This window comes from Podarcis pityusensis (genome assembly GCF_964106645.2).
Source record: "Podarcis pityusensis genome assembly, chromosome: 12".
NCBI classification, from domain to species: domain Eukaryota; kingdom Metazoa; phylum Chordata; class Lepidosauria; order Squamata; family Lacertidae; genus Podarcis; species Podarcis pityusensis.
The window spans coordinates 22,903,438-22,919,211 of record NC_138037.1 but is presented as its reverse complement, the minus strand read 5'-3'; the positions used below and the strand labels follow the sequence as shown (position 1 = coordinate 22,919,211).

At 42.3% G+C, this 15,774-nt stretch overlaps 1 long non-coding RNA gene across 4 annotated transcripts in view; it reads right to left on the bottom strand.

Moving 5' to 3' along the window:
• The window catches only part of LOC308459305, a 38,973-nt gene extending 24,854 nt beyond the window's left edge, over window positions 1–14,119 (bottom strand). For 3 of the 4 annotated variants that reach the window (XR_013977971.1, XR_013977972.1, XR_013977973.1), the window contains exons 1-4: window positions 13,918–14,119; window positions 11,157–11,209; window positions 7,847–7,948; window positions 1,603–1,693 (exon numbers count right to left, since the gene is read on the bottom strand). This is a non-coding gene — a long non-coding RNA (uncharacterized lncRNA). Of the gene's footprint in view, window positions 1–1,602; window positions 1,694–4,917; window positions 5,013–7,782; window positions 7,949–11,156; window positions 11,210–13,917 lie in introns of those variants that run through there. The other variant, XR_013977974.1, reaches the window with a different exon arrangement.
• Window positions 14,120–15,774: the final 1,655 nt, after the last annotated feature.

Sequence of the window (15,774 nt, the reverse complement as noted above, 5' to 3'; positions counted from 1 at the left end):
TGTATGACCTTTTCCTGAGCCTGTGCACCACCTGATTTAGAAATGAGTGGTCGCCTTGCCTCAACAGCCCCATTCATGCCTTATTGCTGAAGAGATTCGCAAAACATGTAGAGGAGGTGATGCTGCGTGTGCTAGCCTTGCCCTAAACATTCCTGCACATCAGGGGTTTAGGAAGGGGGGTGCAGTCCACCCCGGGTGCCACCCTGATGGGGGGGGTGACAAAATGGCAGGAGGCACTTGCTGCGGGGCCTGCAGCGTGCAAGAGCCACGTGTTTCGGCGCCCGCAGGCTCCACGCTGTCTACCTGCTGCCTCCTCCCAGCTGTAGGGGGGCTAAGGCCCCGTGGCGCGCTCCGTCCCTATGGGCGCCGCACACCACAGCCCATGACTTCCCTATGGGTGCCATGCAGCCTATGTGGCAGGGCGCGTGGTGCCCATAGGGACGGGGCGCGTGGCACCCATAGGGAAGGCACAGGGTATGCTGCCCTATGGGCGGTTCGCCCCGCCGCTGGGCATGCCACCCCAGGTGCCCGAGAGGCTTCCTCTGCCACTGCTGCACATACCCAGTGGACAGATGTGACAACTTGGCTTATGGGACACAAGGAGCTCTTCCTGAGGCACAGTATCACGCTGCAGTTTGAGAATTATTGTCTGTTTGTGGGGCTGACCACAGCTCAGTGGTAAGGAATGTGCTTTACATGCAGAAGTTCCTGGGTTCGATTCTTGGCATCTCCATTTAAATAGCAAATGCAGAGGAGGGCAAGCAAGACGATCAAGGAGTCTGGAAACCAAGGCCTCATGAGGAATGCTAGAGAGGGAGTTGGGTATGTTTAGTCTGGACAAGAGAAGACTGAGAGGAGATGTGACAGTCAACTTCAAATATCTCAAGGGCTGTCACATCAATGGAAGATGGAGCAAGCTTGTTTTCTCCTGCTCCAGAGGGTAGTACTCAAACCAATGGATTCAAGTTACAAGGAAGGAGATTCCGACCAATCAGGAAGAACTTTCTGAAAGTAAGAACTGTTCAACAGTGGAACGGACTTCCTCGGGAGGTTGTGGTTTCATTGGAGGTTTTAAAGCAGAGGTTGGATGGCCATCTCTTGTGGATGCTTTAATTGAGATTCCTGCATTACCGGAAATTGGTATAGATGACCCTCAGGGTCTCTTCAAACTCTACAATTTTATGATTCTATGATTCTAAGCTATGAAGAAAACCTCCTGCTGGAGAGCTGCTGCCAATCGGAGATGGAAACACTAGGCTAGATGGATCTGATCCATGGGTAGGCAAACTAAGGCCCGGGGGCCAGATCTGGCCTAATCGCCTTCTAAATCCAGTCCACGGATGGTCCGGGAATCAGCGTGTTTTTACATGAGTAGAATGTGTCCTTTTATTTAAAATGCATCTCTGGGTTAATTGTGGGGCATAGGAATTCGTTCATTTCCCTCCCCAAAAAAGAAATATAGTCCGGCCCCCCCACAAGGTCTGAGGGACAGTGGACGGGTCCCTTGCTGAAAAAGTTTGCTGACCCCTGATCTGAATGAGGCTTCCTACACAAAGTGTTATGGGACACAGGGCATGGCTTGAAAATAAAGGAGGCTGTCACCTTACTGAGCCTAAGCAGGTCTAGGTCTGGTCTACGCCAGCATTGATTGGAGGGGACTTCTCTGGGGCCACATGTATGCTGTCTTGGGGTCCTATGATGGAAGAAAAGTGGGGTACAAATGTAAGAAAATAAAAGAAGCAACAACACTGATAATTTTGCTATGTATAGCCTTCTAGGTTTGGTTTTAATTTTAAGATGAAATGTCTGTTTCTCCTGATTCCTTTTTAAACAATCCACACACACAAAGGCAAAGCTATGCACTGTTGTCTAGTGGAGTCTGTAAACAGAGAGAGTGAAACAATAGCTGTCCAAAGTGAGAACTTCCCCTATTCATGTTAATAGACTGTTAATTATGACCACTTAAATGCCCACAATGTTAACTATTTCACTGCTGACTCTCCTGCCAGAAACTGCCTGCATATTAGGACAATGTGGCTCATTAAACATTCCCATTATCTATAGATTATTTTAGCAGTACTGGTGTTTATTAATGTCCTTAATTAAAGATCAGTATAAAATCACCAAGTGCTGAATGTCATGTGGTTTGTGGTATGTGACAGGGCAGTGAAAGATTTTGTGGATTTACTAATAGATTCCCCCCCCCCCCAGCAGTGGTGGAGGCAATAAACTTTAATTGCCTAATAAATATTATGTTTCTTACAGTGATATCTGGTATTAAATGGTAAGAGCCAACCTGGGATGAATAAAACAAACACAGAAAAGGGGGGAAATGCAGAATCTGCCCAGAGTTAAACTATAAAATACTTTTCCACATTTTCGGTCAGAAGGGATGCGTGATGGGCATGAATCCTAAAATGATGGCGTACTTCCCGCATGTGCTTTGGTTGGGTGGTGCTCAATGCTAGTCCTTACTCAGAGTAGACCTACTGAAGTTAATGGGCATTACTAAGAGGCTCATTAAGTTCAGTGGATAGACTCTGAATACAACCCTTTGAGCCGGGTTAAGAGGTAAGTGATATTTGAAATCCACCTCTGTCAAATTCACGGTGTGTCCACTTCACTTTAGTCATTGGTTATGGAAATTAATGCTCCAAATGAAATCTAACTGTCATATACACAAGGTCTCCACCTTCCTCTTTATAACAATTAATCTGGGGGGAAATGGCAGTCCTGTGGTTTCATACACAGGATTGCTAAAGCAGATTATTATCCTCTCTGCACCCTCATGCATGTACTGTAAGGATTGCGGGGGACATATTAACCACCCTGGTTGTGTCAGGATGACAGGCTGTTCAAGGATTAATTAACCTGTACAACATGATCTTAAGAATGCAAAAAAACTATTATTTTTCAAAGCCATGTTTTCAGTCTCTTCACCCACAGAGTTGTCTCTTGGAAACAGCCCATTGGCACAACATGGCTTACTAGGAAGGTACAGGCAATGTTTAGCAGGTTATGCATCTATTTATTTACTTATTGTAAGGAAACTGATCACTTATAAGCAGCAGCCAGGAAGATTAAAGCAGCAGTGAGAGCAGCTTCAAGTGCCGAGGTAGAACTGATTCACAGGTATTTTAAAAACTATAACTCAAACCACATTTCTGATGAAAAGGCATCCAAACCTCTTAAAGACTTAATCCCCCCACAAGCAATTTAGACTCTGAGCAATTTAGACTCGCTGTTGCTGCTGCTTGTTGCCGAAATATAAACACATGTTGTCCTTTGAATGCAGCCACTCTCTCTAGGATGATAATAAATGTCCATAGACGGATGGTACCTATTCGATATAATGTTTTTTTTTTAAAAAAGCTCTGTCCAGTGGAACACAATTCTGAAGGCAACATATCTTCTATCTGGGGGAAAAGATTTGCACATCACCACCCCTCCCCTAAACCTTGTGGGGGTTTTTCTACCATTAGTGTTCCTTAAAGGTATTGACACAAAGAGTGAAAAACAGAACAGCTGGTTTTTTTAAAGAGTGGCCAGGTGATCCGTATGGATGCTCTGCAATGTGAGGAGGAACAAAAATATCTGGGCCTAAGTGCTGGGTCTACACCGCCACTCTTGAGACACTCCCCGCCCCACACCACCACCACCCCTGAACAGTTACCATAGAGATTGTAGGAGCCACAAAGAGCTTTGGTCACATTACTGGCTGGGAGGGGGTCAATTTGTATGCATGAGCCCTGCTGGGAATGAAAGAATACAAAGGAGGGCAGGAGAGATAATAGAAAGGGGGGGGGGAGAGAGAGAGAGAGAAATGAAGAGAGATTATAAGGAGAAAAGAGGGAGAGGACTAAAGCAATTAAAAACAAAGGAGAGGTAGAGAGAGGCTGGTCGAGAAAGGAAGAGAAGAAAGGAGAGAGGGACTGAGAAAGAGAGAATGAATTCATCTTGTCAGATACAGCACCTCTTGTCACTCACTGACAGGAAATGCTGCCTCCACAAGAGCTAATTCACAGGCAGTGGAAATGGGCAGAAACAGCAGGGGATGCCTCCATCACCTGACCTCACCAGAAAAACTGCATTGGGGAAGGGAAATGGCATGAAAGGGAGAGGCAGGGAAACTAATAAGAGAACCGGAAATGAAAGGGTGTCAATTGGTTTGCTATTAAGATGGTTTGGAGAGAATCAGGAAAATAATAGCATCCAGGGCCCTGTCAGGCTGGTTAACTAACACACACACACACACACACACACACACACACACACACACACTCTTTCAGCATTGGTTATAGGGAATATGCGAGCTCAGAGCATGTATTAACCACTGTGTCATCTCTGGGCCTCTACAGCTAAGGACTGGGGTTAGTGTCCTACGGCGCTTGAAGATGGACCCAAATCCCAGAGGGATTTGAAACCGATCTATTCCTCATTATCATATTCATCAGCCCCCATTACTCATTTGCAGAGTATAAATTGAATAAATCATCCTTTCGTTTCCAAGAAGTCATTACTATTTCATGGGAATAAATGCTATTAGCCCTTAGCATTTATATAGCACCTTTTAAATGTTCAAAGCGCTTTGCGTACATTATCACAGCAGCTTAATAAACTCCTGCAATTTGACATTATTTAAACTGCCTATTAAGCCAGCCAACACCATGGTTTGGGAGGTAGTTTGACTGCAGATAGGTTAGGTATAACCATTTTGCTTTGGCAATTAACATAATTACACATCAAAAACCAATTTAAAAATAGAGATGGGTGCAGCAGATAAAAACTGGCTGAACACGAGAGAAGAAACCACTAATATTTAATAACCAATTTTTTGACATATATTCTATATCAAATTAGATGAAGTTCTCCAGTGAGCTGAACTATTCCAACCTCACACAAGCAAATCAAGACTTCCCAGAAACAAGCTAGTTGGATTTTCTTTTAAATTTTGTCTTTGTGATCTAATTCTAACCACTTTTGCCAACCACCATTGGAAACTTGTTAGGAGCCTGGAATGATAATAAAAAATCAGTATAAGAGGTTAAGAACATAAGCCATTAGCCAGTAAGTCTTGGGTTCAAATTTGAGCTCTGCATGTGTTTACCGCATGTCCTTAAGCATGCTGTATCTCCCAAGCTCATAATCCTTCATTCATTCAGTAGTTTGTCTAAGTGATGCAGAGAGCTGCACTGTAATGAATATAGCGCAAAACAAAATTATTACTGGTTCCTTACAAAGCTATGAATCTTAATGTAGTTGAAAAGAAGATCAAATAAAGACCCACTGCTCACATAACTTGGTTTATTATTTACAAGTGGTACTAATCAGCACAAGTAGTTGCATTATTCTGATAATTGTGCCCAATCTGCAAATATGAATAATACCAGATATGGCTATTATATGTGGCTAACCATGCCAGTTACCTCCCTATCAATTAACAAAAGACCTTACAAACTCAGGTGTTGCACTGAGTCATGATAACCAAATGTGCATAGTCATTCTGAAAGAGCAGTGCCTAATACAGTGCTATCTTGGTTCTCAAACTTAATCCGTTCCGAAAGTCCATTCCAAAACCAAAGCGTTCCAGAACCAAGGCGCGCTTTCCCATAGAAAGTAATGCAAAATGGATTCATCCGTTCCAGACTTTTAAAAACAACCTCTAAAACAGCAATTTGACATGAATTTTACTATCTAACAAGACCATTGATCCATAAAATGAAAGCAATAAACAATGTACTGCAGTCACACAATCAATCAATCAGTAGCTGAATTGGGTTCCACAAAGTCACAAAAACAAAAAAAGAGCCACAAAAACGCAAAATAAATAGCAAAAGCAGACAGACCTTAGTGTAACACTCAAAGCAGAAGTGTGGCACTCAAATCAGAAGCGTAACACTCAAAACGGAGCATATTCGGCTTCCGAGAAAAGCTCACAGGCCGGAACACTTACTTCTAGGTTTGCAGTGTTTGGGTTCCAAGTTGTTTGAGTACCAAGGTGTTTGAGAACCAAGGTATCACTGTATAGGCACTCTTGGTACCAATTTTGCAACCACTAAGCCACTATTCTTGCATGGATTTTTCGTATCTTATACAATAAATATATATATACAAGATGTATCCCCTGGGGAGAGGGGAATAGGGGGATATGTTTGTGCTCTACACTATAGGAATCCTTCCCAAGGGGTTATGCAGGTGCTGTGTTCTACAGACTCCCTTTCCATAGTGTGTTATCCTACCAAACTATGGCAGCCTGACAGGCTTCGAATGTCAATCCGTAGGGACTGGTGGCAGCAGTAAGTGACAGGATCACTGGGGCAGCTGGGGCGCGGTCCCATGATGTCATCTTGTGCTGTGTGTATGTGTGGTGATGAAGGGGTGTGTTCCCGTCATCATCATGTCATTGTCTTCCTATATGTGTGGAGCATGTGGCCATCATCACTGGCCCAGTGCCCAACTGGTGGGCTTTGGTGATGTTTCTAGGGATGCCGTGGGCATGTATGCTATGTTTACAACATTTTTGTTTCTTTTATTTGTTCATTTCCCCCTTCTGAGTTGACTATGTGTAAGGTACAGTAGCTATTCCACTGGTATAGAAACGGTGTACTTGGTGTATAAGGCTACCAATAACATTTCTGCCTGGTGGGCCAAATCTTTGTCTGTCCTCCCTGTCCCTGCAGAACAACTTTGACAAGTGTTCAGCTTGAGCTTTCTCACTAAAGTTAGTACATAGCTAGTACCTTGCTCTGCAAGAGCTCTCCTTTATAATATCCAGGTATAACATTCACTGTGTTACAGGGCTGCCACGGAGTGGGTATATATAAACATATGTGGTGGGACTGCTCAAAGGCGGCTGAATTTTGGAATAAGGTGTTCACTGAGATCCCTTTGCTCGAGAAACAAACTCTTACTCCACGTTTCCACCAGACACATTTGAACCAGTACAGTGGTACTTCGGGTTACATACGCTTCAGGTTATATACGCTTCAGGTTACAGACTCCGCTAACCCAGAAATAGTGCTTCAGGTTAAGAACTTTGCTTCAGGATGAGAACAGAAATCGTGCTTTGGCAGCGCGGCGGCGGCAGGAGGCCCCATTAGCTAAAGTGGTGCTTCAGATTAAGAACAGTTTCAGGTTACGAACGGACCTCCGGAACAAATTAAGTCCTTAACCCGAGGTACCACTGTATATAGAAACAGAATGGGATGTGAAAAACAAAGAACTTATATCTCATCTCTTAGCAGCAGCCCAGGGCTCCGTTGCCAAATCCTGGAAAACCTTCCACCTTAATAATTTGGATTACTTAGTCTCCAGGGCTCAGTGAATTGCCCTCCTTGAAAAGATAGCTCATAAACTAAAAGTATGTAAAGGTTAGAGCTTAAATGACCTTTTTTAATGTATGGCATGGTTTTATTTCTCATATGAATATTGAGGCATGTGGTTGCTTAGTGGCACCAGGTTACACAAACCTTTGGCTCAGCTAAGACTTTGTAGAATCTTTGCTCTCAGTGATGATGGAACTCACAGATAGATAATACTTCTGTTTTTACATATCTGTATTATTTGTAAAAGGAATATTTGTATGAGTTAATACTTCTATTGCCCCTTTGGAGCTGTGCTGTATCTTTGTACTTTTGTCCTTATAGGCTTTGACGCTTTATGGTTTATATTTTTTATTCTTTGTTTTCTTTCTTTCTTTCTGCTATGTTTGCACTTCTTTTTCTATATAAAAAAAATATCAATAAAACTTTAAATATAAAATATAAAAAACCAGCCATCTACCTATCAATCATCTGGCATCATGATGACATCAGGTCATCCTTCCCATCAAGGCAGTTCCACCCACCTGTCAGAGCTGAATCCTGGGTGTTTCACCAGCACATTCCCCACCGGTGTGATTCCTGCAGATTCTGGAGATTTGTTTGTTTGTTTATGTGTTGTTCCAGGCCTGTGGGCAGCAGGAGAGAACAGATAATCAATGGAAAACAAAGCAGGATAATTAAGAGAGCAGAAGACCTTTCGGTACCCGAGGTTGGTAAAGCTGAAGAAAAGGAATAGCCCACTGAATTATCCCTAGATGGGCATAACAGTGCTGCTTGCTTATGTAAAGCTAGATACTGCCTTGAACTCAGGCCTGAGTCCTCGTCCTACTATAGTAATTTACAAAACATGTATTGATTTTAAGAGCACTGGATTGTCCTCTCAGCTATAAAGGGAAAGAAACCTCTGTTTTAAAAAAATGTTCAGACTGGGCTCAGCTGTTCAGGCAAAGCCTCTTCCAACATCAACCTCTTAAAATGGCTGACATCCTCCTCAGAGCCCCTGACTGCTTCTGGACAAATAACGTAACAATTTGTGTGTGTGTGTGTGTGGGTGTGTGTGGGTGTGTGTGTGCCCAGCTCCATACAATGTGCAGAATGATTTGAGATCATCAGTGATGTGATGTTTAGAGAATACAATGGGATAGATCTAGTCTGAGTTAGCTGCACTAGCTGTGAGTCCACATTATACATTTAAAGCATACTCAGCACACATTTACCGTAATTTCCTCTGCACAGATGTACCATTTCCAGCAACCTTAAAAAACTACAGTTCCCATGATTCTTTGGGGGAAGTCATGTGCTCGTTAAATCTGTTTTTAATGTTTTTATTCAAAGTCAGCAGTCCTAACTCCATTTACCCAGGGTTGAACTCAACAGAATTTTATTCTGAGACAGCTTGGTTAGGATTACACATTTTCACTGACGACGGGGCAGGGCAGGGAATTAATTCTGACTAACTTGTCCCATAAAGCTCAGTTCCCTTAGTCTGGAGCTAACCTCCTATTCAAAAGGCTTTTTTAACAATAATAATAATAATAAGACACCAGAGTTTCAGAATATTTCCCTTCCCTGAAAAGGATGGGAAATGTTCTTAGCCAGGTATGTTTTCTTAGCTGCTTTTAAAGAATTCAGTGCTCTGGCAATCCTAGCTAGAGCCTAAGGAGGGCTTAATGGATTTCCTGAAATTCATTTCATAGGCAGCAAATTTAAAATAATGACTTTTAGCTAGTTGGTTGGGTTTTTTTAAAGCCTGTGTATCTTTGAGCAACTAGGGTTGTTGGGTATTTTTTTAAAGGTATTTAAAAATCATCTCATAATAAACATAATCAAAAAGGAAAACTCCTTCCTTCCCACCTCTCAAGCGCAGTCCCAGTATCATTCAAATACCGTACACACAAATGTTTCTCATTCAAATAAAAGTACGGTATATTTACATATGTCCCCTTGAGTTGTTGGTCGGCTACAACCATATATTTTTTTTGCTGCTGTGTCGGAAATAAAGCTCAACCAAGTTTTATAAAAATTTGTCTGATTTTGTGTGTTTCTTTGGTCTCAGACTTTGTTAGGGTCAGTTTTCCCATTAATATCAAGTCACACCCCTATAGAAACGACATTTCAAACAAAGCATTTAGTAATTTTAAGACTCACTGCCATCGTAAGGCAAGTTATAAGATTAGATGGAAAGTAGTTGGTGTTGTTTTGCTAGACTAGAATGCCTCCTACAGAACTCTTTATAGAAGGACTGATGTGATAGAGGGTCAATAATGTGTGTTTCTTCATACTTACTCACAGAGACAACTTATACACACAATACATTTAAAATGCATTCAAGGCACATGACTTCCCCCAAAGAATCCTGGGAACTATAGTTTGCCCCTCACAGAGCTACAATTCCCAGCACCCTTAACAAATTGCAGTTCTCAATATTCTTTGGGGAGAACTAATGTGCTTTAAATGTAAAGCCACAAACTGTATTTCAACTCCTACAGCTGTCTGAAAGGCCTAAGACACTTCATGCAAAAGATACAGGGATTGCCATCTGGCTGTGCTTGCTTGCCCTCTTCCATCTAAGGTTGTTGAAAAAAATTACAGAGGCTATGAACCTATACTAGCCGGCTGCAGTTCCACATTTCTGACAAATTCTTCTAAAAATTTCCAAAGGCAGCCCAGCTGGCCTCACTGGGTTTCTATCCAGCTGTTATGTAACGTTCGCAGCTCCCTTAGCTCTTGAAAACTGACCTACTTGTTATCTATTAATAAAATTTTACTGCAGCAAACCTTATCTTCTTTCCAATTTAAATTCCTAATTACTACGTTTTCAGCAGGCCTCAGTCAAATGTAAGATAATATTACCTTAACTATTTTGCTTCTTTTCATTTCTGGAACCAGAATGAGAAAAACATTCTGTCCCAAATTCCTAGCCTATGACGGACAAAAATAAGAAACTATGATTAGGGACTAAAATAATAAAATTCTGGTTAGACATGAGAGTGGAATAGTATAAAAACATTCATGGTTTGGCTCCGCAAGCCACAGATACATTACTCTGCAGCATGAGCCTCAGTAGAGAGCCTTCAGGTGCAACCTTTCTCATGGAGGACTTTCAAAAAGCACAAGAAAATATATACCGTATTGGCCCGAATATAAGCCACACCCGAATATAAGCCGCACCTTTAAAATTCAGGGGGGGGGGGGAGAGAAAAAAGACAATACCCAAATATAAGCTGCTCCCTTTGCTAGAACCACAGGTTTTCTTTGATCTTATGAGTTTCAATCAAATCGGAATCCAAAAGTGCACATAAAGTGTGGTATAGTAAATAAGGAACAATACATAATTTACATTAAAACCTTGGTTATTTTTACACTTAACTGTTTGCTGAGCATTGTATACTGGTGCATTCTGTTATAAGCAAATTTGCAATCAATTTCCATGGTAGCAGAGTTCATCTGCTGCTGCTACTACTACAAGCAACAATCCATCTACCTTAGCGCAAATAACATTATAAATACTGTTTCCCAGGATTATCTAGGTGGGCTAAATTATTTCTATTTAAGTACTTAGGTTTATGGTTCTGTGATTGCACTGGAAGAGTGCAATTCTTCCTATGCATGTCTACTAAAAAATAAAGCAAAAAAAGTAAGTCCCAGTGAGCTCAATGGAACTTCTCACGAGGTACGTATGCAAGTGTTTAGAGGACTACAACCTAAAATACTCTCAGTTGGTGGTTCATGAAAAAGAGGTCTGCCAACAGCTATCAATCACAATAGCTAAAGCAGAACCTCTCTGTTCAGAGGCACTCTACCTCTTGACTGAGATGTTCAAGGAATACTTACCTATTTCAGTGATGCCCTGTTTTGTGTGCTTCCCAGGAGTATATGGATGGCCACTGTTGAAAGAAAGGTACTAGGTTAGATAGGTTGATATATCTGTGAAAAAGAAAATGACACAGGAAAATAATCTAAATAGGTGATAGCCAACTAAATCATGCTCAGGGTAGACCCAATGAAATTAATAGGCCTACTCTAACATTATCACCCAATATACGGATTGCATGTTTTCATGTATTTATTGGGAAATTTGGCCTGACCCACATGTACATAATCTACCCACATGTACGTAAATTAAATGGAAAGGATCTGGTCCACTGGACTGGCAAACATTTCGTTAGCCTTTCCAAAATGAAAATAAACGTTTATGAAGATGTAAAGGAAAGTACAGTATGCCTTTAGGCCTGTCTGCATGCCTTTGACCTGAAACATTTTGAACTTTAATTCCAAATTAGTAACTGATATAAATAAGATGCTACATTGGACTCAACACTCAGTGCCGTACTTTGTCTCCACATCTACCACAAAGAGTTTCTTGGAGCTACAATAACAAAGTCTGCCTCAATTTCACTGCCAGAACTTTAAGGCTGCAGTCCTCAAACCATTTACACAGATTAATGTCAATGGAGCTGCTTTTTGAATGGAATATGGCAAGGAGAATACAATTTCCCCCTAAAGGCTGTGAATCTGCAGCTATTCAGCCCTTACACACGGAGGGGGAACAATAATTCATCTGCACATATATAAAAGTGGGGCTAGTCTGGAATCTGGATCATAGTTTATGTGCTTTCACATTTATTCCAAACCAGTTGAACATTCCCTGAATTAAAATAGGATTTTTAAAAAATCATATTTTCCTTTACTGCTTGCCCATTGTGCTTCTCAGTCCTTTCCTGATTACTATATCATGAAAAGAATCTTTCACTAATCTTCCCACCCTGTAATGTTTGCTTCCTAAATACCTTGGACTCTCAGTTACAAACTATTAACTTGGCAACATTTAAAAATCCACGACCTTTGAGTTTCAAGGCCTTCCCCACTGAACCTTAAAGCATTCCTATAGCTCAGCCAAGTCCTCTCCCATCAACCTCATGTTCTCCAAATTACATCATAGGTTTGTTCTCAATCTACAAAGCACTGCTTGTATCCTTAGAATGAAATGTCAGATATCCATGTAAGAGCAAGGAATCAATGTTTTCTTTGGCAAATGATGTATTATAACCTCCCAATTACTTTGTAGTTCCTGCTCACCCAATCTCATGGACCATTTACCTAGAATCAAGTTCCACAACTGGTTTCTGAAAAAGCAACTTGGTGACAGGATACAAAAACTTCCAGGTAGCACAGAATTCTTCATCAGAAAAAAACTGAATGGAAAAACAGCTGCCCTGCATAACTGGGAGGCTTGCATATACATTCACCAACAGACACTGGTCCTGTTTAAGTTTTTAAAGTTTGCAACAGCAGTATCAGTAACTGAAAGAATTACTGCAGTACTGGTGCACCATATCTAAGGCAGCCTCTAGTTATCCAGTACTGTCTCTTGAGGCTCTCATTTGGATTTTTCTTCAAGTCATTCTGCCAAGTTTATTCAAAGAGGGCACTAATCCAAGGAAAGTAAAACAGTAACTAGCAAAAAGTGGAAAGAATTTGCACTGAGCAAAGCCCTTCTGAGTAATGTAACCTGTGAGCTTGTTGTCTCGGCCCCCACGGAATACTCCGTTGTGGCTCCTATTTACAGTAAATAACCTTCCCCCCTACATAAAAGGCCTGTTCTCACATTCTAGATCAAGAGTCTTCAGAAACTATGAAACTCAACTAACCTTCACTTACTTCCTCATTTAATTAAATTCATCCAAAGTGCTATTTTTCAGTACAGTGTTAACAGGGAAATAGAAACATTAAGTTTAATTCCAGCCAGGATTTATGTTTAACTGCCCTGGAAAGGGATGGATTAAAATATTCAAGATGGCTATTATCTGCACCCTTTTATTATAGCTGTTTCCCATGTTCTGAAACTTGCAGGCATATGAACCCACTCATATATCCTTATATTAACCTTATATAGCTGCATTATGAGAATGAAAACAGCCAGTGGAGGAACAGTGTGGCTTGCTGGTGTTGGAAGCAGGGCAGGTGGACCACCTTATAACTTTGCTTGTTAATACCACCGAATAACAGCAACACAAGCAATAAAAAAGCCATTTTAAAATGGCTGTTTACTGTAATAATTATTGTGATTATATTATTACTACTGATTATCGTAAAAGCTGAATTTTCTCTGCCCCACAACTTCTTAGCATGGAACAACGCAAACTTAAAAAGTTCCTGGAAAGTTCTCTCTCCTTTCCCCACCCCCAGCTTAACATGTCAAAATGATGGAGATGTTGTTGTTTCTTAATCAATTTACACTGCTATCCACCCTCAGCATATTATTCTGCATCCTTAATAGCACCTTTTAAAGGGTCCAAACAACTTCCAGGCCGATGTGTCAGGAGAAAAGGAAACTCTACTTTCTCTTTTCCTTTCTATTTTTTGGGGTTAAAAATTAGGGCGCCTTCCTGCAAAACCAAAACTATTTCGACCACTGCTTTTTTTTAAAAAAAAATGTTTAAGGGGGTACTTCATTTTGACTCAAGAAATGACACCATTTTACTGTATAGTTCAAATTGCAAAAAATAAATACACTAAATGGACAAAGTACAAAACGTTTAGGAGTGTGCGCACCCCCCGCGTGCCCCCATAAAAAGCACTGATTTCGCCTAACCCGGATTTAAGACGAGGCCGGCGTGACCTCTTCCCTTTGATCCTTGCTTCCCGCCCTTTTCGAATGGGCCTCGATTAAGGGAAGGAAAGAGACACCATCTTCGAACGGGATTCTATAGCTCCCTTTCCAGAAGGGCGGGAAGAAGCACTTGCCCCTGCCATTGGCCCTTCCCCGGGCCACGCGGCGTATCCGAGCCCTTCCCGGGCTGGTAGCAGCGAATCAACGCGCAGTCACGGGGTTTGCGGCACATAGAACTGCCGGCATGGCAGAGGCGCTGCTTGGGCCCTGCGCTGCGCTCTTGTTTTTGCTGTCCGAGGGGTGCCATCTGGTCAAGAGGACTTGTGGGGAGGCAGAAGACCAGCGCCCCACGCAGTCGGAACGAGCCAGAGAGGGCCCCACAGCGCAGGGACACATGAAGGTTTAATAAAGCTACCCAGAGAAAAAATAAAAATAAAAATGGGATTTTCTAGGGAGCTGATGACAACACTGGGTCCCATTCCCATTCCAGTGCTCCCGTGCGCCTTTTTGGGTGGACCCATCAAGGAAGCGATGTGAGCAATGAGGGAAAGAGGGGCTGTCCCCACCCCCAGGAAGCCTGGCTCGCTCCTTGCTGTGTTGGATCCCTGCACGCATCCCCAGCATATATATATATATCACAGTCCTGATCGCATATGATCTCTTGCTCTCAATGAACAACACAACCTTCTGGAGTCTCTTGACCCGAGGCTGAGATGTGGGGCTTGGGGGAGAGGGCTTCTTCCTCGGGATGTTGCCCAATGTGCATGGGTTCAGTGGAGCCGATGGGAATCATGACACCTCTGGAGGGCACCAGGTTGGGAGCCGCGAAGGGCGAAAGCTTCCTTCAGCCAATCCTCTCCCTACGAGTTTTCTTCGCGAGCGACTGCCATGCTGGCCCCTGGAAGCAGTTTGGGTTGCTGCTTGGCGATCCAGGACTTGCAAACGCCTTCTGCGTTTGCGGTGACAACAGAAGATGATTTGCAGCAGGAGAATTCACAGATAACTGGAAGCTGCCGCGTGGGGATAGGATTCCTAGGCAGGTGAAAGAAGAAGGGAGGCGAGAGGCTGGGTGGGTGGAGGAAAACCACCTGGAAGGGGGGTAGCAGTGGAAATGAATGGGGACCCTCGCATCCACAAACTGGTCAAATGTCAGGTGGAAAGATGGGCTTTTCTTTTGTGTTTTACCTGAAACTTGCTTTTTAAATCACTTATATAGATATAGATATATCTCAGCACCTTTTTCCCAAACGCAATTTTGACATCTAGGTGGGGGAAAATGGCGATTTCATTTGCCAAGTCACACTGCGGTGAGGGAGGTCATATCCCTTTAAAATCCAACAGGGGGGAACCGAGAAAGTGGAGATCCATAGCATTTTGCCTTGTAAATGCAATTTTAAAAAGGTTTTAATTAGCATTGAACATATCCGTGTTGCAGACATTGCAATGGCACATACATCTTCCATCAACTTGAGATAAACTATGGGCAGGTACTAAACGGAGGCCCACAGCGGTTCAGCGGCAAAATGCTTGTTTTCTGTACAGAAGGTTCCAGGTTCAATCCCTGCTGTCTCCAGGTAGATTTGGAGAAAAGATTCTTCTAAAACCCTACAGAGCCACTGCCGGTCAGTGTAGATAATACAGAATCTAGATGGACCCTGATTTGTATCTGCCTCGGTACAAATCAGTTTCCTGGGTCCCTATGATTCTGAGAAGCATGTTAAAGTCCGGCTGAAATCAACTGGATTTAAAACCGCTTATCCCATTATTTTTTATAATGCAGACAATGGGTGGAGAATTTTCCACTTCACAATACCAGCATTACACAGATATTTAAAATGT